This window comes from Triticum dicoccoides, chromosome 7B (assembly GCF_002162155.2).
Source record: "Triticum dicoccoides isolate Atlit2015 ecotype Zavitan chromosome 7B, WEW_v2.0, whole genome shotgun sequence".
Lineage (NCBI taxonomy): Eukaryota > Viridiplantae > Streptophyta > Magnoliopsida > Poales > Poaceae > Triticum > Triticum dicoccoides.
Genome location: NC_041393.1, coordinates 481063692 through 481088571, shown reverse-complemented (window position 1 = coordinate 481088571; position 24880 = coordinate 481063692).

The window sequence follows — 24880 nt, the reverse complement described above, 5'->3', positions numbered from 1 at the left end:
ATGAATGCATGCCCCCCCAACCGAGGTTCACCTAGCAAAGTGCGACGTAGTGACCCCCCCCCACACACACACACTTTCAGTCGGTGGGCCAGAGAGGCATATATCTCACCAAGATGGATCATAAAATGGACCAAGAATAATCCACCTTGGTCGTACAACCTCTCTCTTGTTGTTGGTCAAAGTGATGGCCATCCATGCGACCCCGGAGATGGGCTAGCTCGCCAATAATCATGCAAGTAGCTAGTCCCCGAAGACAACCACTGCATGTGTGTGGCCCAAACATATGTATGGAGAGGTGTGTTTTTGAGTAACAATGGAACAACTTTGATGTGGTACCGTGATTTCGAACTAGAAATCCCCACACTGAGTGAGGGTTAGGTTGACGATGCATATGCATGTGTGTGTGCTCAAACTGTATCATGCATGTCATCCCAAAGCAAAAATAATAATGCCCTCCTAAGTCAAATTAACCTCTCTTATTGTCACGCAAAAAGTAGTGATGGACCAAGCGGGCCCACAAATGGAAAGCATCGATATCGCTGATAACCTCTTAAGTGGGTGCGAGAGGACAACCAGCACCGCTTTGCATGTGGGTCAAACATATATATGTTGAATACCCAAAATGCACAACTTTGATGTACCACATGCCTCAAAAACTGTAAACCATGCACCCACACAGAGTCAGGTTCATATCAAGCGTACTACATATGATGGTCCCCTTCCCCCCTCTTCACCGTATACTATATGCTCCTGCCGTAATATATGTACAACCCAAAAAAATCCTCATCGATGGTGAAATTAATTAACCTCTCCCGATGTAGGTCAAAGTGATGCATGCATGCATGCATCGACTATGGACTCGTGGGCCCATACATGGAAGCGTCACACATGAGTGTCCTAGCTAGGATATGCATGTGGCCCGAAAAGGTGTTGTGTGATGTTTGAATAACCAATTTCACAATTTTTATGTGGCACGTGCCTCGGTAACCAAAAAGTCTCGACACTGAGTGAGGTGTACTTGTTCACGGACGCGGGCGTATAGTATATATGCTAGTCCCCTCCCACCTCTTTGACGTGTGCTATATACCACCATAACACAAACAAAAAAGACTCTACCTTGCTGGTCAAATTAACCTCATTGTTGGCTATTCATCAAAGTGATGGACGACGACCTCGCAGGTCCATAGAAAGCGTCACACGCGAGTATCGAGTGTCGTGTAGGACAACCATCGACTTCATGTGGCCAAAACATTTATGTATGAAAGGGTTGTGTAATGTTTTAAATAATGATTTCATGACTCTGATGTGGCACCGGCCTGCCTAACAAAACGGCCAACCCACACGGTGGCTCACAACTCATAGTGTACTGCGAGCCACCTGCCACCCCCAGACACACACACCCACACACACACACCGCGAATCCACCACAATTACTATGCATGTTAAATTAATTATCCCGCGGTGAACATACATGTTACCAAAGGAGGGACGTTTTAATTTCAAAAAAAATCACAGAGATCATTAAGACGTTTTAGTACATTGATTGATTAATTTTCTACGGGTATAATCTGCAAAAATCAAATTTGAGCTACATGCACACATGACAGTGCACCTAAATGGATTGCAAAAACACATGTGTCTCACTAGGTGCATGTTTACTCCCCGTGCAACAAATTTCAAACATTGAGAATCTTGATTTTTAAATTCTAGTACATCCAAAACTTATTTGAAGTTCATGAAACATATCGTGTTGTCATATGGACACCATTACAAAGTGGCATTGTACTTTTTTTGTCAAATTTGAGACCAGTTTTGATGTAATCTTTATCTAATTACAGATGGGAGATTATTAATTATTCGGAACCAATATCCCAAACGGATTATTTATTTGAACTGTGAGCGTTATACCAACAATGGATACGTGCCATGCTTCGGTTAAGCAATAAAGCGGCAGCATTAATCATCCAAATAGAAAAACAATATATGTGCCGCCGCGCGACCCGTGTGGCGTGCGAGCAGGCGTGAGTTGACGGGACGCATGTGAGCAGTCCACCGCGCAGGCAGACGGGGAGGCATGCGTGCATGTGTGTGAATTGACGGAGGCATGCTCGCTGCGCAGTGTCATCGGGAGGCATGCGAGTAGCTGTGTGAAACTTTGGTATGCATGCCAGCAGTCCGGTGTGCAGGCTCACCGGGAGGCGAGCCATCAGTTTGACCCCGCCCGCCTCTCTCGCACAACTCCCACTACTCCATATTAATGGTGCGCCCGAGGGCCGCAGCCCCCATCCTTGCTACGCACACACAATCCTCTCTCTCTCTCTGCTTGCATCCTCGACGCCGCTCACAGTCCTCAAAGCCATCAGTGTATGAGGATGCCGCCGAAGCGCCCCATCGGAGGGAGTGGCGACGCCGGGGCTGCTAAAGCACCGGAGCATGGCGTGGAGATGGAGAAAGAGGTTGTCGTCACGGCCGGCGAGTTATCACTGCACCCTGACGTCGTGCAAAAGACGACAACACTGGCACCGGAGAAAACAATACTCCGGATGAGGCCGAAGACAATGAAGACCCTGTTGGGGCAATCTAGAGGCGCCGCACGCCCTCTTTGCTTCACAGACCATACACGAAGACTCGGAGGACAGTAACTATCTTCCGCTCTCCGAGGAAGAGGAGAGCCTCGACAACGAGGATGTCATCGTGCCTGAGGAACCTCTTGAGCAGGAGCGCTTTAAACGCCGGCTAATAGCCACTGCAAGGAGCCTGAAAAAAGAAGCAGCTGCAGCTTCAAGCTGACCAAGATCTGCTCAATGATAGATAGACCGAAGTCCTGGCCGCCGAAGAATACGGCCTTAGTGGCCCAGCCAAAAATTACCCGAAGCACAAATTGCTACCTCAGTTTGATGAGGAGGCGCTGGAGCCCATACCATCATCGCGCAACGTGGCCGACCGACCACCACGCAGTCAGGAGAAAGCGGCAACCCAACCCGAACACCAGACCGCCCCGCCGCATCGTAAAGGCATGAATAAAACAGCTCGGGGTTGTACATATGACCTGCGGCAGGACTTGGACAGTAGAGCAGGACACACAAGATCGATCTACGGATCACGAGGATGTGCCCCGACACGCGACGACGGCTACCTATTCGGACATGACAAACTTAGCCACGCCCAGGCCAAAAACTGCAAACGGACTCCATTGGAGGCACGTCGCATTGTGGCCCAATATAGAGGCGCCGCACACCCTCTTTGCTTCACAGACGAAGTAATGGAGCACGAGTTCCCAAATGGGTTTAAACCCATGAATATCAAATCATACGACGGAACAACTGACCCCGTGGTATGGATTGAGGACTTCCTCCTCCATATCCACATGGCCCGCGGTGATGACCTCCATGCCATCAAATACCTGCCATTAAAACTCAAAGGACCAGCTCAATACTGGTTAAACAGTCTGCCGGAAAACTCTATTGGCAGCTGGGAGGACTTGGAAGACGCCTTCCGGGACAACTTCCAAGGAACATATGTCCGGCCACCAGATGCCGACGACTTAAGTCACATTGTCCACCAGCCCAAAGAGTCAGCTAGGAAGCTCTGGACTAGGTTCTTAGTTAAAAAGAACCAAATCATCGACTGTCCGGATGCGGAAGCCCTAGCGGCCTTCAAACACAGCGTCCGGGACGAGTGGTTTGCCCGCCACCTCGGTCAAGAAAAACCAAAATCCATGTCAGCCCTTACCGCTCTGATGACCCGCTTTTGCGCGTGAGAAGACAGCTGGCTCGCTTGTAGAAGCAACAACGACATCGATCCGGGCACTTCTGAAGTCCGAGACGGCAATGGCAAGCCACGACGCAGCAAACACAAAGGTCGCAACAATAATGAAAGAACACGCGACACAACGGTCAATGCCGGATTCCGCGGTCCCAAACCTGGTCAACAGAAAAAGCCATTCAAGGCGAACAGAGACTGACCATCCAATTTAGACAGGATATTGGGTCGACCCTGCCAGATTCACGGCCACCCCGACAAACCAGCTAATCATACCAACATAAGTTGTTGGGTCTTCAAGCAGGCCGGCAAGCTCAACGCCGAACATAAGGGGAGGAGGCCGCTCTATGATAGGGATGATGAAGAGACTCACCATCCAAATACCAGGGGTCAGAAGCAATTTCCCCCCAGTAAAAACAATGAACATGGTATATACGACACATAAGTCTATAAGGGAGGAGGAGAAGCACTCCCTCCAGACTGAAGATTATATTGTGGCAACTTCAGTAAACGGTCTTATTAAACCGCATACCTTGTTGGCCATTAAGCCACCGGTCTCCATTCAACAGGATCGACCAATTCCGGAGCAGAAATAGCAGTTCGACTTCCGCCGCCCACCTCATATACCTACTAAATTTGTATCGCACATACATAAATACGCACTTAAGATACCATGGGCTTCGGTGGAAGCATAATACGGACAAGCCTGCAAGCATTTCCGTAAAAAAAATTCTCTAAATTACTCTTTCTTTCTTCATTATCTCTTAAAAACAGGTGACGCAAAGGACAAACATCTAACTGACTCTATCGGAGTTCGGATCCGTACACTCACCTAGGGGGCTACCTCCGTCAAGGAATCCCCTCATCGAGCACACGCGGCGTAGACGTGTGACAGGAGGTCCAAAATAACATTTTGTAGACCGCACTCTTTATTTCGAGCCTCTAATATGCCTTTTTCCTCCACCTTCGACCCCAGGCATGTCAAATAGCCGGGGTTGTGGTCTTTTTATCTATAAAGTAACCATTGGCATACCACTCAGGTCCCAGTAAACATAATCCGCATTCATCATTTGTTTCTTTTTCAAAAATGAGTTTGGCTCCTATGGTTGTTTCACACACATACCTCGGCATAACCTTCCAGGGGCTCGGTATGGGAACAAATGAGTTGTCGTCAAAGTCCGAATAGCTTTATAGAGTACTTGGCGTCACGAGTTTGGCCTTATATGCATCAGCTCCGAATCATGTCTTGGGTCAATGATTGGGTTGCCCGGCTCCTGTGCTTGCTACCTTACGTTCCGCTCCATCGGCTAGGGTAGTAAAGGGAGAACTACTGCGATTGTGCTTCCGGTTCATCTGGTCAAGCACCTCAGTAGAGAAAGCCAAAAACCGACTGTCATGATGCTGCGAGAGCTGGTCAACCACTCGATGACTTATTGGAAACTTTCGCGATTCCCTCCGTATTATACGAAGGACCTTTCTCTTCAGGTCATATATGTAACGCACCATATCAGAATAAGCCGTACATATACCAGGTGCTATATCGTAGTCCCCCTATAAAACTCCTATGGCTAAGTGAAAGTGTTAACGCCCTATAGTCCGATTGCCTCGTTCACCGCATTGACACCTCCTTCACGGACCAAGACATTGGGTCAAGAGTGCTCAGATGCTTTTCCGAACACCCCCATATTTCCTATGAGGGGGCTAAAGCCGACGACTGGAAAACTTTCAGATAATATACAAACGGCCGCACAGGAGGAACAAAAGCCTTTTAGGCAAAACTAAAATATAGATGGATTATAAAAACTGCCTTTTACAATTCGGATACATTTCACTCGAATATTATGTCTTTCGAACATTGACCCTCTATCAAGCGGGCAGCCTCTAAGACGTCCTCAAAATAATGCTCTAGAGCGTGATGGTCCTTGCCCTTGGGTGGACCCTTCGCCGCAACATCGATGGCCTTCATCTTCTCCCAGTATGTCTTGACACGGGCAAAGGCCATCTGTGCACCTTCAATGCATGCCGACCGCTTAACGGCGTCGATACGTGGAACCGCATCAGCAAGCCACTGCACCAAGCCAAAATAGCTATTCGGAATAGGCTCAGTCGGCCACATCTTGATTATGACGTTCTTCATGGCAGCGCCGGATATCCTATGAAGCTCGGCCCATTGGGACATCTGTTCATTCAGCAGCAGAAGGCGTTTTGATGCGCCAAACTATGACCAGAAAAGCTTCTCCATTGCATATCCCTCTTGCGCTTGGCAAAACTGCGCCGCATCGGAAGAGCTCTTCGGCAAGTCCAAAAACACGTCTGGAGAGCTCCACACTTGGTTAAGCTGAGCATAATTCGGATCGCCAAACTTAGTCTGTAATAAAAAGGGCTTACCAGCCGCAATCTCCCCAGCTTGTCGGATCTCCTCACGTGCCGCTCTAGATTCGGACCGCGCTTCTTTCGCCTCTCGCAAGGCCTTGTCAAGCTTAGTCATCTTGGCTTTATTCTCCTTGTCAAGGAATTCACAGCAGCTAGTGGCATTTTTTAGTTCGAGCGCCATCGTGGATATTTTCTCCTCGTCTTGGCGCCGAGCAGCCTGTTCGGCCTTTAACTCGGCCGATGCCTTTTCGGCAGCCGCATTACTAAATCGGGCCTGCTCCTTGGCCCGGGATAGCTCTGCCCGAAGAATCTCAACGGCGGTGGCACCATCTGCAACCATGCATATACCAGTATGCAATTTTTAGTGTCATGCTTATATTATACACATATATGTGTAATGACTGCTCCGAATACATACCTTGTGATTCGTCAAGATGCCTATTGATTAACGCAATATCATCCCCTGCCACATCAAGCTTTCAATATATCTCGGCAACTTCTGTAGTCCAGGCAGTCATCAGGGGCGACACAACCTGTGTTCCAATTGACCGGATTATTCCCTGAGCATATCTTTTTGATCCTCTGATCGCCTCCCATGGGAAGCCAACCCGAGTCTCAGGGGCTACTACCTATACACAGGTGCATGTTGCAAATAAAATATAGTTGAAAATATTACATCAAAAAACCTTGAAGCCTCTTAGCAGGCTCATGAAGGCTTCATTCAATCCGCTCTTCGCGGATAGAATCCTCTCAACCACTGTACCCATCAAGGTACGTTGTTCCTCCGAGACAGATGCTTTTCGCAGCATATCCCTCAACACATCCGGAAGCCACTGGGTCTCCGAAAGCCGCTGTAGGAGCACGACCATCCTTTGAAGGAACCTGTTCACTCGTCTCCAGAATCACCGCTGGTTGAAAGCCGGATAGTCTGGGGCCTTCATCGTTGGCCCCCGAATCCCGGATGATCGGAGGCTCACCTTAGGGTACTGCCCCCTTCATCCCTCGCGCCGCTTGTAGATCAAGAAAAACCCTCCAAGATGACACTTCAGAATCGTCAGCCTTATTGGGCGAGGAAACCGGGGGAGGCGTCTCGCTTTCCATCATCTCTGGGAGAAGATCTCCCAAAGAAGAGGATCGCTCAGGAACACTCTGCACCGAACTGTTAAGACACACATGAATACTACATGTCACTCCGATAAACAGGAAAGAAACGAGATGTGATTAAAGCACTCCAGATTTACTTATGTTTGGTCGAAGGCCTATCCTCACGACGGAGCTGTTCAATGGCGTCGCCTTCCAATCCTGAGCCGCCCGATGATGGCATCTTGCCCGTCTTGGGAGTCAATTCCTCCCAACCTTCGGAGGTGGCCCTTTTCTTCCTGTATGGAGAAGCGATGCTTGCTTCTCCTTCGCCTTTGTCTTCGGGTGAAGAAATGTCGATTTCCTCGGACTCGGTGTCTGATTTACCTCCGAAACGAAGGTCATCCTTGGTCTTCCCACTCTCCACTTTGCCCCCTCTATCGGCACCTGATACGGTGCCGGTGCCATCATCCTTGTTAGCACAGGGTTCGCTGAGTCTTCGGGAAGAGGGGCCGGACACCTAATCCGTTCCGCTTTCTTTATCCAGCCCTGGAAAGAGATGGTTTTCTTAGTGTCTTACCACAGGATACCTGATTATGAGGTGTTCAGCGGACGGGTACTTACCGTGGTGTTCGGATGGTTACAGTCAAGGCTGATATCTTCAGTAGTATCCGGCCACTGCTTTCGTTTCCCGAAGAATAATTTCCACATCCCTTTGTACGTAGTGTCGAAGAAGTGTTAAAGTGTCCGTGGCCCTTATGGATTAAACTCCCACATGCGGAGAGGCCGTCTCTAGCACGGCAAGGTCCGACGGACCAGCATTACTTGAATAACATTGATGAGATCAATGTATCACTCGAGGAGGCTCCTGATGCGGCTCTGAAGAGTCTGTACCTCATCAATCGATCCCCAGTCCAACCCCTTATTAATCCATGATGCAAGCTGAATCAGAGGGCTGGATCAAACGCAGGCGTAGCCGCCCACTTGGAACCACGAGGCTCGGTGATATAGAACCACTCCCACTGCCATAAGTCGAAAGATTCTGTGAAGGATCCTTTTAGCCAAAGAGTGTTATTAAGCTTGCTCACTATGGCGCCACTGCACTCTGCCTGCTTCCCCTCTATCACCTGCGGCTTCACATTGAAGGTATTGAGCCACAAGCCGTAGTGTGGAGGGATCCGAAGGAAGGCCTCACACGTGATGATGAACGCCGAGATGAGAAGGACAGAGTTTGGGGGCAGATCATGAAAATCCAGCCCGTAATAGAACATGAGCCCATGGACAAAGGGATTAAGGGTGAATCCTAACCCTCGGAGGAAGTGGGAGACAAACACGGCCCTCTTGCTGGATCTGGGGGTAGGGATAACCTACCCTTCAGTATGGAGCCGATGGAGGATTTCCGTGGTCAGATATCTTGCCGCCCTAAGCTTCGCAATATCCTCTTCTGTAACAAAAGAGGCCACCCACCGGCCTTGGAGGCTGGATCCGGACATGACTGAGGATTGTGGCGATCAAAACTTGGGTGTTAGAACTCGAGGTAGTGAAGGATGAGGAAGAAGCAAGCATGGAAGAGAGGGACGGGTCTGCACCCCTTTATAAGGGTTGTATCGAACGCCTCCTCCTGGGCCTTAAAACTTGCCTATTCCCAAGGAGTTGTACCCAAGAGACGGTTGGGTTACCCACGTCCGTGTTTATAATAATCCCTTAATAAGGGGACACGATCTCAGCTTGGATAAGATGTGCCAATAAAGCCGTGCCTCGAAACCTGGGGCTAATAACGGGTTTAAAATAATTTCCCAACGGTGACGAAGCATTGTGCTATGAACAGTTGTTGGTGGATTGGATTTATAAATTATTGTGCCCTCTGTGGAAGTATACAAAACTTATGTTACAGGTCCGGACACGTTCAATACGTCCAATGACTATCTTGGAGTTCGGAAGGAGGAACCCGCCTTGCAATGCTGAAGACAGATCTACGCACCGGATACCTTGTCATTGAAGCCAGGTTCAGGGGCTACTGAGTGAGTCCTGGACTAAGGGTTCCTCGGGCGTCCGGCCTGTTAGCCATGGGCCGGACTGATGGGCTGTGAACATACAAAGACCGAAGACTGCACCCGTGTCCGGATAGGATTCACCTTGGCGTGGAAGGCAAGCTTGGCAATCAAACATGTAGATTCCCTTCTTTGTAACCGACCCTGTGTAACCCTAAATCCTCCCGGTGTCTATATAAACCGGAGGACTTAGTCCGGAGGAGAGAAATTCATTACCATAGTCATACAGGCTGGACCTCTAGGGTTTAGCCATTACGATCTCGTGGTAGATCAACTCTTGTAATACTCATATTCATCAAGATCAATCAAGAAGGAAGTAGGGTATTACCTCCATAGAGAGGGCCCGAACCTGGGTAAACATCATGTCCTCTGTCTCCTGTTACCATCGACCTTAGACGCACAGTTCGGGACCCCCTACCTGAGATCCGCCGATTTTGACACCGACATCGAGCTTCCATAGCCGGAGGCGGAGTTCCACACCGACTCCGACGACCACTCCGGCGACGACTCCGACGACGACGGGTAGCTGGTTAGTCATCTATACCCATTTATGTGTCAAATAGATCATAGGGTTTCTCTAGTTACTCCTGCCTCCCCCTTTTTGGAATAGAAATCCTATGGTTATGTTCTCCCAATCCATGAAATGTGAGTAAGTTTCGTTAGATCCGTGTAGTGCATTGATTGTTTGAAAGGTACAGGTGATAAGTGATTAGTTGTTTCATCTGTGCAAATGATTTCTGCTAGTAATCCGACTAGGATTAGTGTTCATGCTAATAATTCCTAGCCAGGGCTTGACAATTGATTTTGAATGACCTACATATGTTTGTGCCATTATTTTCTTCAAGATTGGTCTGTACATAGACGAGTGTGCTTAAAAATCGAACCATGATCTCTGGATATGTATAAATAAATATCCATAAATTCCTAATCCTACTTCACGGCATGTAATCAGTGATTTGATGCCAAATTTGTTTTACTATTTGTATAGGTGTTGTCTGACGATGTGGACTGCGAGGATGAAGATGCCCAGAGGAGGTACAAGAAGCGAATCCTGAGGGAGATTTATGCGGGAATGCATAACAGGCGTATTAGGACCTGGAACGGCGGCTGTGGATGCCCATTTTGTAACCACAAGCTTCATGACGTGTATCTAAGTGTTGTGACGCATGCAAGAGGATGGGTCATTGGCTCCTTCAAGCAAAAGTATTCTCACAGGGTGGCGCACAGCGCGTACGCCGAGTACCTAGAGACGCTTCAGGATCGTGCCGGCATGTGAGATGAGATGTGGGATGGATCGAACTATGTACGCTTGAGTATGCTTAATTACGGTTGAACTATGTACTTATGGTTGAACTATGCTTATGTCCATGTACGCTTATTATCTATGTCTGAGTATGTTAAATATTTGGTCAAAATTTGGTAAAAAATTCAAAGGGGGGCCAATAAACTAGGAAGGAGGTAGTACGTCAATCACACACGGTTCCCAAAATTGGAACCGTGTGCAATGGCTTTCATTTTTCTTGTTGTGTCAATCACACACGGTTCGCTCTAGCAAACCGTCGCCCCCAAAATTCTTTGTGGGACAGAAAACCCTCAGCACCCAATTCAAAAAAAGAAAAAAGAAAACCCTCACCATTCCCACGTCACAAAAACCCTCACCCTGCCCGCCACCCCCTCCGGTACGGTCCCCATTCACACCTGCACAAGGTCCTCCACGTCTATGCCATGGCACCCCCTATCGTGGTAAACACATAGCTCGACGCTTGCCGCCGCCACCAGGCTGCCGACAAAGCCCACCGCATTTCGCTACTTCCGCTTGCTGCTGCCTATCGCCATTGACTTTCTCGACGCTGCTCACGGTCGACCCAGCTCCGCTTGGTTGGGGAATCTGCCGTACTAAGGGTTCTTTCTCATGGACGACGAGGTAACTAATTTAACGAGATATTATCTCATCGCTTATCCCAGTTCATCTACCTCGTTTAATCACCCGGCGGAAATCGCCGTGAATTCATTTTTATTCAAGCTGATTTGGTTTTCTTTCACTCATAGAATGTACAGTGTGCCGACACTTCGGGACTTTGCGACCGCCACCAGAGATTCCGTCTCATCGTACCAGATAACTTGAGAACGCGCGCGGTATGTTCAATCTCACCCTAAATCGGTTGGCATGGCCTACTTTCCTGAACATATTCTAAATATTGCTACATTTAGATAAAAGGTGCCACATGCACCATATACGTCAAAGGGGATTTTTTCCCCCTCTTCTTTCTATATTAGGAAAATTAATGATGTATTGTTCTTTCGATTACTCCCATTTTTCCATGACATCATGTTTACTCTATCTGTTTAATTATAGATTTTTGTCCTTCGATTTCAGCTGATGTACAGTTCTTTCAACTTGGGCCCATATTTGCATGTTACCATATTTTCTTTAACAATCCTACCATTTTCTACAGAACATCCCTTGCTATGCAACAGATTATGTAGTGCATAATTTTTCCCTTTACATAAATCAAGGCTCCACGAATGTCATACTGCACACAAACCATGGATTTACAATCGTTGCTACTATAATACTTGATGAATGTGGTGACTCCTATTTTGGCACTGGCTTTTGGAATGAAATTGCATAGTTTTATGTACTGAATGCTGGCACTAAAATTGCACTGCTCATAGAAGGGCCTGGTCATGAGATATATGCTAACTTCCCAGACAAATTCATCCGTCCAGACTTTGTTCGAAGTAAGTTTTCTTTTCAACTATCTGCATATGTTGACTTACCCAGCAATGTCAAATGAAGTGTGTGGTATTTAAGCAACCAATTGTTATTCCCTTTTCTTACTATATTCCTACCTAATAACTTCTAGTTACCAATACACTTTTCTATTGCCCTGTTTTAACTAAATATTCCATGTACTCCCATTTCTATCAGAAAGCGCCGCTAACAAGGAGACTCCTGAGGTGGAGAACAGGGCTGCCAACAAGCGGAGGCGGGGCGAGCAAGAACCGCAAGCGACTCCAACAAGCCTAGACTTAATCAGCAGCCTCCCCAATGATATGTTGAGAGTCATCATCTCCCTCCTCCCAATCAAATATGGGGCACGAACAGCCCTCCTTTCCCGGCGGTGGCGCCCCCTATGGAACTCCAGCCCTCTCGACCTCATCGACACCCACGAGCTCTGCCATGGCTATCGCAAAAGCTTGGATGCGTTCTCCAAGATCCTCGGCAGTCACCTTGGCCCAACCAAAGGCCTTAGAATGGGCAAGTTCAGTTCCAACGGCAAGGACCGAGCCAAGCTTGATGACTGGTTCTGATCCCCCGCCCTAGATCAGCTCGAGGAGCTCACTTTTGATGATGGGCATATGCAGTCGCTGCCAATGTCCGCACTCTGCCTCACGCCCATGCTATGCATCGCCAAGTTCAGGAACAGCCATTTCCCGCCCCTTAATGACGCGCCCGCTCTTATTCTACCATGACTGAAGCACCTCGAGCTCGTCGCCGTCTGCCTCCCAAAGGGTGACATGGAGCGCCTGCTCCATGGCTGTACTGCACTCGAGTACCTTCGTCTTCAAGCGATCAATGGGTTGAGTACCTTCCACATCACCTCCATGACTCTCCGGACTATTTATGTGTGTTGTTGGTGCGGCAGGATGACATCACAAAAGGTGGACCACGGTATGGTCATCCAGGACACACCTGCACTTGAGAGATTACTTGTAGTTGATCAAGAAGGTCCAACAAGAGTCAATGTCATTTCTGCGCCGAAATAGACAGTGGTGGGCTACTCGTCTGATAAATACTCCGAACTTGTTATTGGATCCACACCCGTTCAGGTACAAGAGCCGCCTTCTACCTCTCCTTCTACAAATTAACATTATTTCTAATTTTGAAGATGTTTTTTCTTCTATCATTCATAAAATGATTCCGACAAGCTTGACCCCGAAACTGCGCACAGTGAAGGTCTTGGCACTAGAATCTATCCGCCCAACCTGGAGCAAGTTGTCGGTTTCTTGAGATGCTTTCCGTGCCTGGAGAAGCTATATACCGAGGTGATGTTCCTTTCCTGTTAAATATTAACCATAAGGGAGTTCAATTTGTGACACCTTTTTCCAAGTTTACAATGACAATGTACTATGATTTCTAAAGGATTCTTTTGGAGGATTTTAGTACATACATGCCCCCCCCCATATTGGTGGCTTGATCCATATGGTTACAATGAATAAGCATTTCTCCTTTGGATTCATATGTACTAGTTTTCTTAGGGAACTTTTCATCCACTCCAACCTCTTGTGAAGAAGGCTACATTTTTCTAGAATGTAATCAAATGCCCATGTTAATCATGTCAGATCGAAGATGGCATGTTAGTGCATTTTACAAATCCTGCAAACCAAATAGCTAGGCATGTAGTAATGTTCAAAACTGCATGTAGGCACTAACATGTTTTCTTCTTTTGCAGATAAGATTAGGCCCAGGGGTGGATAATGTGATACAATATAAAACTCACGTCGAATGCCTAGATCTGCATCTCTCAGAAATTACTTTGAACTCCTACCGAGGGACCTTACGAGAGATTATATTCGCCAGGTTCTTTGTTCTCAGAGCAAGGGTGCTGAAGGAAATGAGGTTTGCCCAACATTTATTTTGCAAAAATGAATGGTCTGTTGATCAGCGCCGGCGCCTACGGCGGAATGGAGTAGGCTCCAAAAATGCTGAATTTCATTTTGGAACTTCAGATGACAGAGTAATCGGAAGTCATCCTGTCAACCCCATACATGACTTCTCAATGGCTGGCCCCTTTGCAAAAATTGTGAGGTTTCGAAGCCAGACTTAGAAGCGGTGACATTAGTTTGAACCTATCTGATATCCATGTTCGGCGGATCAGCGCGAGCGTTTGCAGCTGATGAGCTGAATTTCATTTCAAATATCAGTTTGAACCCTGTAATCTTCGAATTTGAGCCATATAACTCTGGAATTTGAACCTTGTAACATTTCGAGCTTTTGTGGTACAATCGTTGAAATGGCATCATATGAGACTCGTATATTGCTAGCACTATTTTGACCTTAATATGCAATGGTCTTAGATTTTATTAACCATTCTCGAATCAATTTACCTTGTCGATCTCACAGCACACGACCTGTATAGCTAACTCGACTGCAATCTTCGACATTATTGTGCATAGTTGGTTTCTTCCACCGTGTGCACTGTAGAGCGCAGAATTAATTATCGCACTTGAGTGTCCATCATCACCCTTCTGTGTAACTTTGACCTCATCACCCAAGGTTAAACTTATGACTGAAGTCATTCCACACACTTGGTTTTTACAAAGCTTTTTGCCAATGAACGCCCACGATTTGTCCCTCTTCTAGCTGATGCGTGGCCAAACTAGCCGAGCGGGAAGCTTGCGCGGTAAACAGCGCGGTGCTACCTCTTGAGCACTGTGTTGGTTTTCCCTTGAAGAGGAAAGGGTGATGCAACAAAGTAGCGTAAGTATTTCCCTCATTTTTTGAGAACCAAGGTATCGATCCAGTAGGAGACCACACGCAAGTCGCCTCGTACCTACACAAACAAATAAGAACCTTGCAACCAACACAATAAAGGTATTGTCAATCCCTTCACGACCACTTGCAAAAGTGAGATCTGATAGAGATAATAAGATAAATATTTTTGGTATTTTTTATGATAAAGATTGAAAGTAATGATTGCAAAGTAAAATAAATTGAAAGCTTATATGATGGATAATAGACCCGGGGGCCATATGTTTCACTAGTGGCTTCTCTCTAGATAGCATAAGTATTACGGTGGGTGAACAAATTACTGTCAAGCAATTGATAGAAAAGTGCATAGTTATGAGAATATCTAGGCATGATCATGTATATAGGCATCACGTCCGCGACAAGTAGACCGAAACGATTCTGCATCTACTACTATTACTCCACACATCGACCGCTATCTAGCATGCATCTAGAGTATTAAGTTCATAAGAACAGAGTAACGCATTAGGCAAGATGACATGATATAGAGGGATAAACTCAAGCAATATGATATAAACCCCATCTTTTTATCCTCGATGGCAACAATACAATACGTGTCATTTCCCCTGCTGTCACTGGGATCGAGCACCGCAAGGTTGAACCCAAAGCTAAGCACTTCTCCCATTGCAAGAAAGATCAATCTAGTAGGCCAAACCAAACTGATATTTCAAAGAGACTTGCAAAGATAACAAATCATACATAAAAGAATTCAGAGGAGATTCAAATATTGTTCATAGATAATCTTGATCATAAACCCACAATTCATCGGATCTCGACAAACACACCGCAAAAAGAGTTACATCGAATAGATCTCCAAGAAGATCAAGGAGAACTTTGTATTGAGATCCAACGAGAGAGAATAAGCCATCTAGCTAATAACTATGGACCCGAAGGTCTGAGGTAAACTACTCACACATCATCGGAGTGGCTATGGTGTTGATGTAGAAGCCCTCCGTGATCGATCTCCCCTCCGGCATGCGCCGGAAAAGGCCCCAAGATGGGATCTCATGGGTATAGAGAGTTGCGGCGGTGGAAATAGGGTTTCGTGGTGCTCATGTATGTTTTCGGGGTATATGAGTATACATAGGCGAAGGAAGTCGGTCAGGGGAGCCACGAGGGGCCCACGAGGGTGGGGGGCACGCCCACCCCCGGGGGCACGCCTTCCTGCCTCGTGGCATCCTCTCTTCTTTCTTGACGTCCACTCCAAGTCCCCTGGATTGCGTTTGTTCCAAAAATCAGTCTCCCGAAGGTTTCATTCCGTTTGGATTCCGTTTGATATTCCTTTTCTGCGAAACACTGAAATAGGCAAAAAAAACAGCAATTTGCACTGGGCCTTTGGTTAGTAGGTTAGTCCCAAAAATAATGTAAAAGTGTATAATAAAGCCCATTAAACATCCAAAACAGATAATATAATAGCATGGAACAATCAAAAATTATAGATACGTTGGAGACGTATCACTCGATAGTGCGGGAACAGGCTCACCGACGATACATTTGGCGCCTCTTCAAGCCCACGCGTGTGGTGCGGTGTTGTCAAGCGTGCACTGGATTCTGGAATCCTCCGCTATGAACGTCGTGACAAGACGTGACAATTACAGGCCGGCCGACCCCCATTTATTACAGTGGCCATTTAACCTACCCGCGTGTCTCTTCAACCTTTCGATCACGACCCACCATTTCAAGAAGCACACCCACCACGAGAAATTCTTAGAGGGTGTCCTGCGCGGCTCCAATGGTGCTCCGATCGGCTGCTGATGACGAGCAGCAGTTCACCATGCGTGCCGTGGTTGACACCCACGGAAGGTTCATGGACCTCTCGGTGGTGTACACCAATGACCCAGTCTGGGTGCAGCACTCCATCCACTACTGCCTGGCCATAAGGCCTTGCGAGCGTTTCGCCAGGTTTGTCAACAGCCCCCACTACATGTTTGCTAGGGTGGACATCACCAACGATGTAAAGGCGCTCGAGAGTTCGGGCAACGCCTGCCAGAATCTTGTCGACATCCAGGGCCAATACAAGATCTGGGGCAGCAAGGAGCATGAGAACGACTCACTGGTTCACCTCGCCGAGGCCATCATCGACCACTACTACAGAGACATGAAGGATTCGTGCAACAAGGACAAGCGTGCCTGGCACTCGGCCTGGATGGAGAAAATCGACAAAGCTCACGTCGTGTACGCGGCCAAGGAGGCATACACGAGCTATGACATGTACAGGCGGATCGTTGACATGAGGAAGTGCCTCCTTCCCCAAAACGTCCATGGATCCAGCCGGAAGCAGAGCAATGGCAAGCGTCGTCGCAACAATAAGTAGACGATTAGATCCTCGTTTCTCCTACTTTAGTATGCATGTAATTGCTTACTTTGGTGTGTGCAAATGTTATGTGTGTAGTCACTTGTGTAACTGTCTGCTTAATTTGGTTATGCAATGTTATCTTTTTAAGTATATATGTTGATGCTCTGTAGACAGAGCATAGATGGTGTGCGGATAAAGAAAATCACATCCCACACGAACTAAACAATGGAACCCGTCGGTGATGTTTTCATCAATCACTCGCAATTGTATACTAGCAATCGTTTGCTCACAACACACACGGCTTGTTAGCAGTAATCGTCTGTGTTGTTATCAGTCTTCGCACATGTTTCCGATTACAGACTTGTTTTCCTCGTATCACACACATCTTGTTTATTTGAACCATTTCTGTTCTCATGTCCCAACGCAAACAGTTCATTCGAGTGAACCGCGTGTCGTATATCGCACACACACCTTTGATCTAGCTGACCGTTTCTTTTGTGTTGCCTAATCACAAATAGTTCATCCGAGCGAACCGTATGATGTACATCACACACACCTTCATCTGGCTGCCCGTTTCTTTTGTTCCTCCTCATCACAAATAGTTAATTAAGCTTAACTGTATGCCCTGCATCGCACACGCAACTAAAATTTGAACCGTGTTTGATGTATCCTCCATCGCAAACGTTTTGCACCTTTTTTGACAATTTTTACACCATCGTTTGCGATTATGGCATCGCACACAGTTTCGTCGAAGGGTCTTTGTTCGTAGTGTCGCGTTAGCAGCATCCTGCAGTAGTGACTCTTTTCATGCTTGCTTGATATGTATTGTAAATGTTTAAACTTGTGCTAAAACTCCACCTCAGCTTGAAGAAATTAAAAACTGCAACTTTTCTTTGCTAAGGGTCTATTCAACCCCGTCTAGACACCTTTTCTCGATCATTTCATCATGTCATCGTCCTTATTGCATTACTCCATTTCTCCATGAACTTAATACACTAGATGCATGCTGGATAGCGGTCGATGTGTGGAGTAATAGTAGTAGATGTAGGCAGGAGTCTGTCTACTAATCTTGGACGTGATGCCTATATAATGATAATTGCCTGGATATCGTCATGATTATTTGAAGTTCTATCAATTGCCCAACATTACTTTGTTCACCTACCGTTTGCTATTTTTCTCAAGAGAAGCCACTAGTGAAACCTACGGCCCCCGGGTCTGTTTCTCATATTATTTGCCTTTGCGATCTACTTTTCCTTTGCTTTTATTTTTAGATCTATTAAACTAAAAATACAAAAATACCTCTCTGCGTTTTATTCTTATTTATTTTATTTGACGTTCGATCTATCAATCTACTACAATTTTATCTCTCGTCCGTTTGCCTATCTTGAGGCGCCGTTACCCGAAAGGGATTGACAACCCCTTTAACACGTAGGGTTGCGAGGATTTGTTATCTGTGTGCAAGGGTTGTTTATGTTGTGTTGCTTGGTTCTCCTACTGGTTCATTAACCTTGGTTTCATATCTGAGGGAAATACCTACCGTTGTTGTGCTGCATCATCCCTTCCTCTTTGAGGAAATACTGACATAGCTTCAAGCCGCAATCAAAAGGAATTTATGGCGCCATTGCCGGGGAGGATTTTCAACATATACCAGGTTCCTAATCACAAATCTCATCTCCTCGCAATTTACATTATCTGCCATTTGCCTCTCGTTTTCCTCTCCCCCACTTCACAAAAATTTGCCGTTTTATTCGCCCTCTTTTTCGTTCGCCGTTTTTTTGCCGGATCTATTTTTGAGTGCAATCTTGTTGTGTAGTCATCATGACTCAAGAGAACACAAAGTTATGTGATTTCTCAAATACCAAAAATAATGATTTTATTGGCACTCCGATTGCTCCTCCCGCCACTAGTGCAGAGTCTTGTGATATTAATACTGCTTTGCTGAATCTTGTTATGAAATATCAATTTTCCGGTACTCCTAATGAGGATGTCGCGTCCCATCTTAATACCTTCATGGAATTATGCGATATGCAAAATTAAAAAAATGTGGACAATGATGTGGTGAAGATGAAATTATTTCCATTTTCTTTGCGTGATTCTGCAAAAAATTGGTTCTCTTGTTTGCCTCGCAATAGTATCAATTCTTGGAATAAATGCAAAGATGCTTTTATCACTAAGTATTTTCCGCCCACAAAAATTATCTCCCTTAGAACCCAGATCATGAATTTCAAGAAACTTGAACATGAGTATGTTGCACAATCTTGGGAAAGGATGAAAATGATGCTAAGGAATTTCCCAACTCATGGGTTAAATCTTTGGATAATCATACAAAAAATTTATGCGGGATTGAATTTTGTTTCTCGTAATCTTTTAGATTCCACCGTGGGTGTTACTTTTATGGAAATTACTTTGGGTGAAGCCACCAAATTGCTTGATAATATTATGGCCAATTATTCACAATGGCATACCAAAAGGGCTCCTACTAGTAAAAAAGTTAATCCGATAGAAGAAATTTCTTCTTTGAGTGAAAAAGTTGATGCTCTTATGAAATTGGCTGCTAGTAAAAGTTCTCCTATTGATTTTAATGATATTCCTTTGTCTACTTTGATTGAGCAAAATAGTGATGCCATAGATGTGAATTTTATCTCTCGAAATAATTTCAATAACAATGCTTATAGAGGTAATTTTAATCCTAGGCCTTTCCTAGTAATTCCTCTAATAATTATGGTAATTCCTATAGAAATCAATCTCATAATAATAATAGGAACACCTATGATCTTGAGAATAATATTAAAGAATTTATCAACACGCAAAAGTTTTCAACACTACCATAGAAGAAAAGTTGAATAAGATTGATGATTTGTCTAGAAGTGTTGATAGAATTTCTCATGATGTGGAAAATCTCAAGATGAAAATTTTTGTGCCTAAGGTTGATGAATCAAATAATGCTCTTTATGTTTCTATGGATGAAAGTAAGAAAAGAACCGCTATGCTTAGAGCTAAAATAGAATTTTTAGAAAAAGCGTTCTCTAGTGATTACTTTCGTAAAAGTGATGAAGATCTTAAAATGATTGGTGTTTCTTCTATTGATTCCTTGTTTAGTAAAGTTAAGATTGATGAAAAAGGGACTGGAGAAGAGTAAACTTTAGCTAGAAGGTGTCCCAATAATTCGGAGGGTGAAAATCTTGTTGAGAAAATTGATAAAAGTGGGTTTGAAGAGGTCAAAACTTTAACTAGTGATGTACCCACTCTTTTGGATTTAAAAGACTTTAATTATGACGGTTTCTCTTTGATTTATTGTATTTCTTTGTTGCAATCCATGATAAATTCACCCTATGCTTATGAACAAAATAAAGCTTTTACTAAACATATTGTTGATGCTATGATGAAAGTTTTTGAAGAAAAATTGGAATTAGAAATTTCAATTCCTAGAAAATTACATGATGAGTGGGAACCTACTATCAAAGTAAAGATTAAAAATTATGAGTATTTTTCTTTGTGTGACTTGGGTGCTAGTGTTTCTACAATTCCTAAATCTTCATGTGATGTGCTTGGTCTTACCGATATTGAATCGTGTTCTTTGAATTTGCACTTGGCGGATTCTACTATTAAAAAGCTTATGGGAAGAATTAATGATGTTCTTATTCTTGCATATAGGAATTATGTTCCCATGGATTTTATTGTTCTTGACATTGATTACAATCTGTCTTGTCCAATTATTCTTGGTAGACCATTTTTACGCACTATCGGTGCCATGATTGATATGAAAGAAGGCAATATCAAGTTCCAATTTCCTTTGAGGAAGGTTATGGAACACTTTCCTAGAACAATAATTATGCCACCATATGAATCAATCATGAGGGCATCTAATGGATCTCGAACCAAAGATGACATAACTTAGATCCTTGCTTTATGCCTAGCTAAGGGCCTAAAATTATAGCGCTTGTTGGGAGGCAACCCAATTAATAAAATTTATTTTTTATTTTTGCTTTCTGTTCTTGAGTGTTTGCACAATTATGCTACTATTATGATTGTGTTTTTTGTGTTTTAATTAGTGTTTGTGCCAAGTGAAGCCTTTAGGATCGTCTTGGGTTATAGTTGTTTGATCTTGCTAAAAAATAGAAACTTTTGCGCTCACGAAAACAATTGTTAAAAATTACCAGCGAGTGATAAAATACCAATTATTTTTGTAGAAGATTAATATACAAGTTTCCCAGGTCGTCCTAATTTTTCAGAATTTTTGGAGTTCCAGAAGTATTCGAAATAGTCACATTGCTACATATTGTTCTGTTTTGACAGATTCTGTTTTCTTTGCCTTGTGTGCTTGTTTTGATGGTTCTATGGTTTTATTTGATGAGCTTTTGCCATAGAAAAGTTGGAATACAATAGATATAATGCAAAAATAAAATATGAATTGGTTTGATACGGTACTTATAGTAGTGGTTTGCTTTCTTGCACTAACGGATCTCATGAAGGTTTTGTTGAGTTTTGTGTGATTGAAGTTTTCAAGTTTTGGGTTATCTTACGATGGATGAAGGAATAAGGAGTAAGAAGAGCCTAAGCTTGGGGATGCCCCGGCATCCCAAGCTATTATCCAAAAGTGAGCAAGCAACTAAGCTTGGGGATGCCCCGAGTGGCATCCCAAGCTATTATCCAAAAGTGAGCAAGAAACTAAGCTTGGGGATGCCCCGAGTGGCATCCCCTCTTTCTTCTAACGACCATCGGTATTTTACTCGAAGCTATATTTTTATTCATCACATACTATGTGTTTTGCTTGGAGCATCTTGTATGATTTGAGTCTTTGCTTGTTTTATTTTGTGTTTTAATTCTTGATTCCTTTCTGGAGACACCTGCTTGAGAGAGCCAAAATTATGTCATGACTTGTTAGAATTGTTCTCTATGCTTCACTTAAATTTTTATGTGCTATGGACTTGCTCTAGTGCTTCACTTATATCTTTTTTAGCACGGTGTGCTTAAGAATTTTTGAAGAAATTCCCTCTTGCTTCACTTAGATTTATTTGAGAGTTAGTAAAATTTCCAAGAAATTCTCCCTTGCTTCACTTAAATTATTTTGAAAGAAAGAAAAAAAAATATGCTCATGATCTTCACTTATATTTGTTTGAGCTTATGAAAAGCAACATATGAAAATTAGTTCCAAAGTGATATATATCCAAGAAGGATATAATAAAAACTTTCATGAAGATCATTGGGCAAAATAAACTTGATTCTTAGCAATAGTTTTGAGATGTGATGATGTGATATGTGAGTTATGTTCATGTGTAATTATGCTTTAGTAAGAATATTGGTGTTCAGGTTTGTGATTCCCTATGCGAGCATGAAAGTCAATAATTATGCAATGAAATTATATCCTACTTGTGGTGCATTATTCGGTGTTAATTACGCTTAATGCTCATTTATGAGATTATTCGTTTCTTGGTTGGTCGCTTCTCAATCTTTTGCTAGCCTTCATTTTTCACTAAGTATGATCTCTACTTGTGCATCCAAAAACCTTTAAACCAGTTTTGCCACATGAGTCCACTATATCAACCTATATGCGGTATTCTTTTGCCGTTCTAAGCAAATTTGTATATGCCATCTCTAATTTTCAAAATAAACTTCTCTTTTGTGTGTTCGTTCCGCTCGCGGAGCGGTGAGGGGTGGCTAATATTTTCCATGCTAGATGTGTTATTCTCACGATGAGTGTTTATTCACTTGTCATTGCACGAGAGTAAGGCAAATGTATTAGGGATGCCCAGTCCCGAAATGAAAAATGAATTTACTTTATGTTGTCAAGTAATAAATTCCTTGGAAAGTGTTGCACTACAAAAAAATACACTTCCGTGATGATACGTGTTTGTCACAGTAGGTCACTTTTTTTTGTCATGCATGTACATCCATGACAAATTTATGACAGAATCAAGATAGTCATACATGTGCTGTCGTATAAGTGTTCCATGACATTACCAAAATTATCATCACAGAAGTGTCCACTTCCATGACAATAAATCGCGCGTCACAGAAGTGCTTTCGTCAAGGGTGACCGACATGTGGCATCCACCATAAGGGAACACCGTTAAGCTATCGGGTCGGGTTTTTGATCCGATAACCCATTAACAGCCCCGACCAATGGGGATTTTCCACGTGTAAAATCATCATTGGCTGGAGGAGACACGTGTCAACTCATCCAATGGGCGAGATGCGCCTATGACACTACAAAAAAAATACACTTCCGTGATGATACGTGTTTTTTTCACAGTAGGTCGCTTTTTTTGCCATGCATGTACATCCATGACAAATTTATGACAAAATCAAGATAGTCATACCTGTGCTATCGTAGAAGTGTTCCATGACATTACCAAAATTATCATCACGGAAGTGTCCACTTCCATGACGATAAATCGCGCGTCACAGAAGTGCTTTCGTCAAGGGCGACCGACACGTGGCATCACCGTAACGGAACGCCGTTAAGCTATCGGGTCGGGTTTTGGATCCGATAACCCGTTACAGCCCCGACCAATGGGAAATTTCCACGTGTAAAATTCTTATTGGCCGGACGAAACACGTGTCAGCTCATCAGTGGGTCAGATATGCGCCTATGATACGTTGACACGTGGCACGGCCCAACAGAGGCCCATCTGTGTAAAGGCCGCCCCGTTTGACTTGGTCAAAAGCTGGCGGGCCGGCCCATGGAAAGCCTGTTCACGGCCTGTTCGAATATAGCCCATTTACAGCCCGCTAACCCAAGGCCCGTTACGCCCTATCCGAATTAGGCCCAGTAGCATCATCTGGGCCATCCAATATGATTCCAGCCCGTTTTCACTTCTGGCCCATGTATTGGCCATGACGTCTTTCGGCCCATATGAGGCCCTATGTAACTCTTAGCCTACTAACGGCCCGTGGTGAAACTGGCCCGTAATGAACAGTGTATCACTTTACACCCATTAATGGCCCATGGTGAAACTGGCCCGTGATGAACAGTGTATCACTTTATACCCATTAACGGCCCGTTATACCGTTGGGCCGTTTCCAGCCCATGTTATCTTTCGGCCTTCTCAGAGTCCATTTATTCTTGGGCTCATTTCCAGCATTTGTTTACTTACGGCCCGTTACTGTCATTTTCTGCTTGTGGGCCAAATTCAGCCCATGGTTATAGTCGGCCCGTTTGTGGTCCGTTAATTCGTTGGGTCGTTTTCATAGTGTCATCAAATACGGCCTATTAACGATGGCCCGTTATGGTCGACCCATGAACGGACGATTCCAACTCTAGCCCGTTTACGGCCATAATGAGGCCTGTTATTGGCCCATGTTTGGCCAATTGATCATACAGCCCGTATAAGGCCCATTGATGATACGGCCCGTAGAAGGCCCATTGTTTCTACGGCCCGTAGAAGGCCCATTGTTTCTATGGACCGTAGAAAGCCTACTGTTTCTACAGCCCGTAGAAGGCCCACTATTTCTAGGCCCATAGGAGGCCCAGTGTCACTACAGTAAATATTAGCCCATGGTTATTGTGGCCTAGTTTTAAAAAATAGGTTATTGCAGCCACTAGCAAACCGCGGAAAAAGAACTGCACTGACTACAAGCAAACATATAAACAAAACAAGGAAATAAATAAGCAAGCAACTTATGCTAGGCTATCACGGCTATTACACATATTACATCCACTAGGCATCAAAGTTCGCCACCGTGCAAATATAGGGAACACACCAGCATATAAACGCCGTAGCAAAACAAGTCCAGAACTGAAACCACTTCAGAAGAGCTCAAGAAACAATATCGTGGGTACCC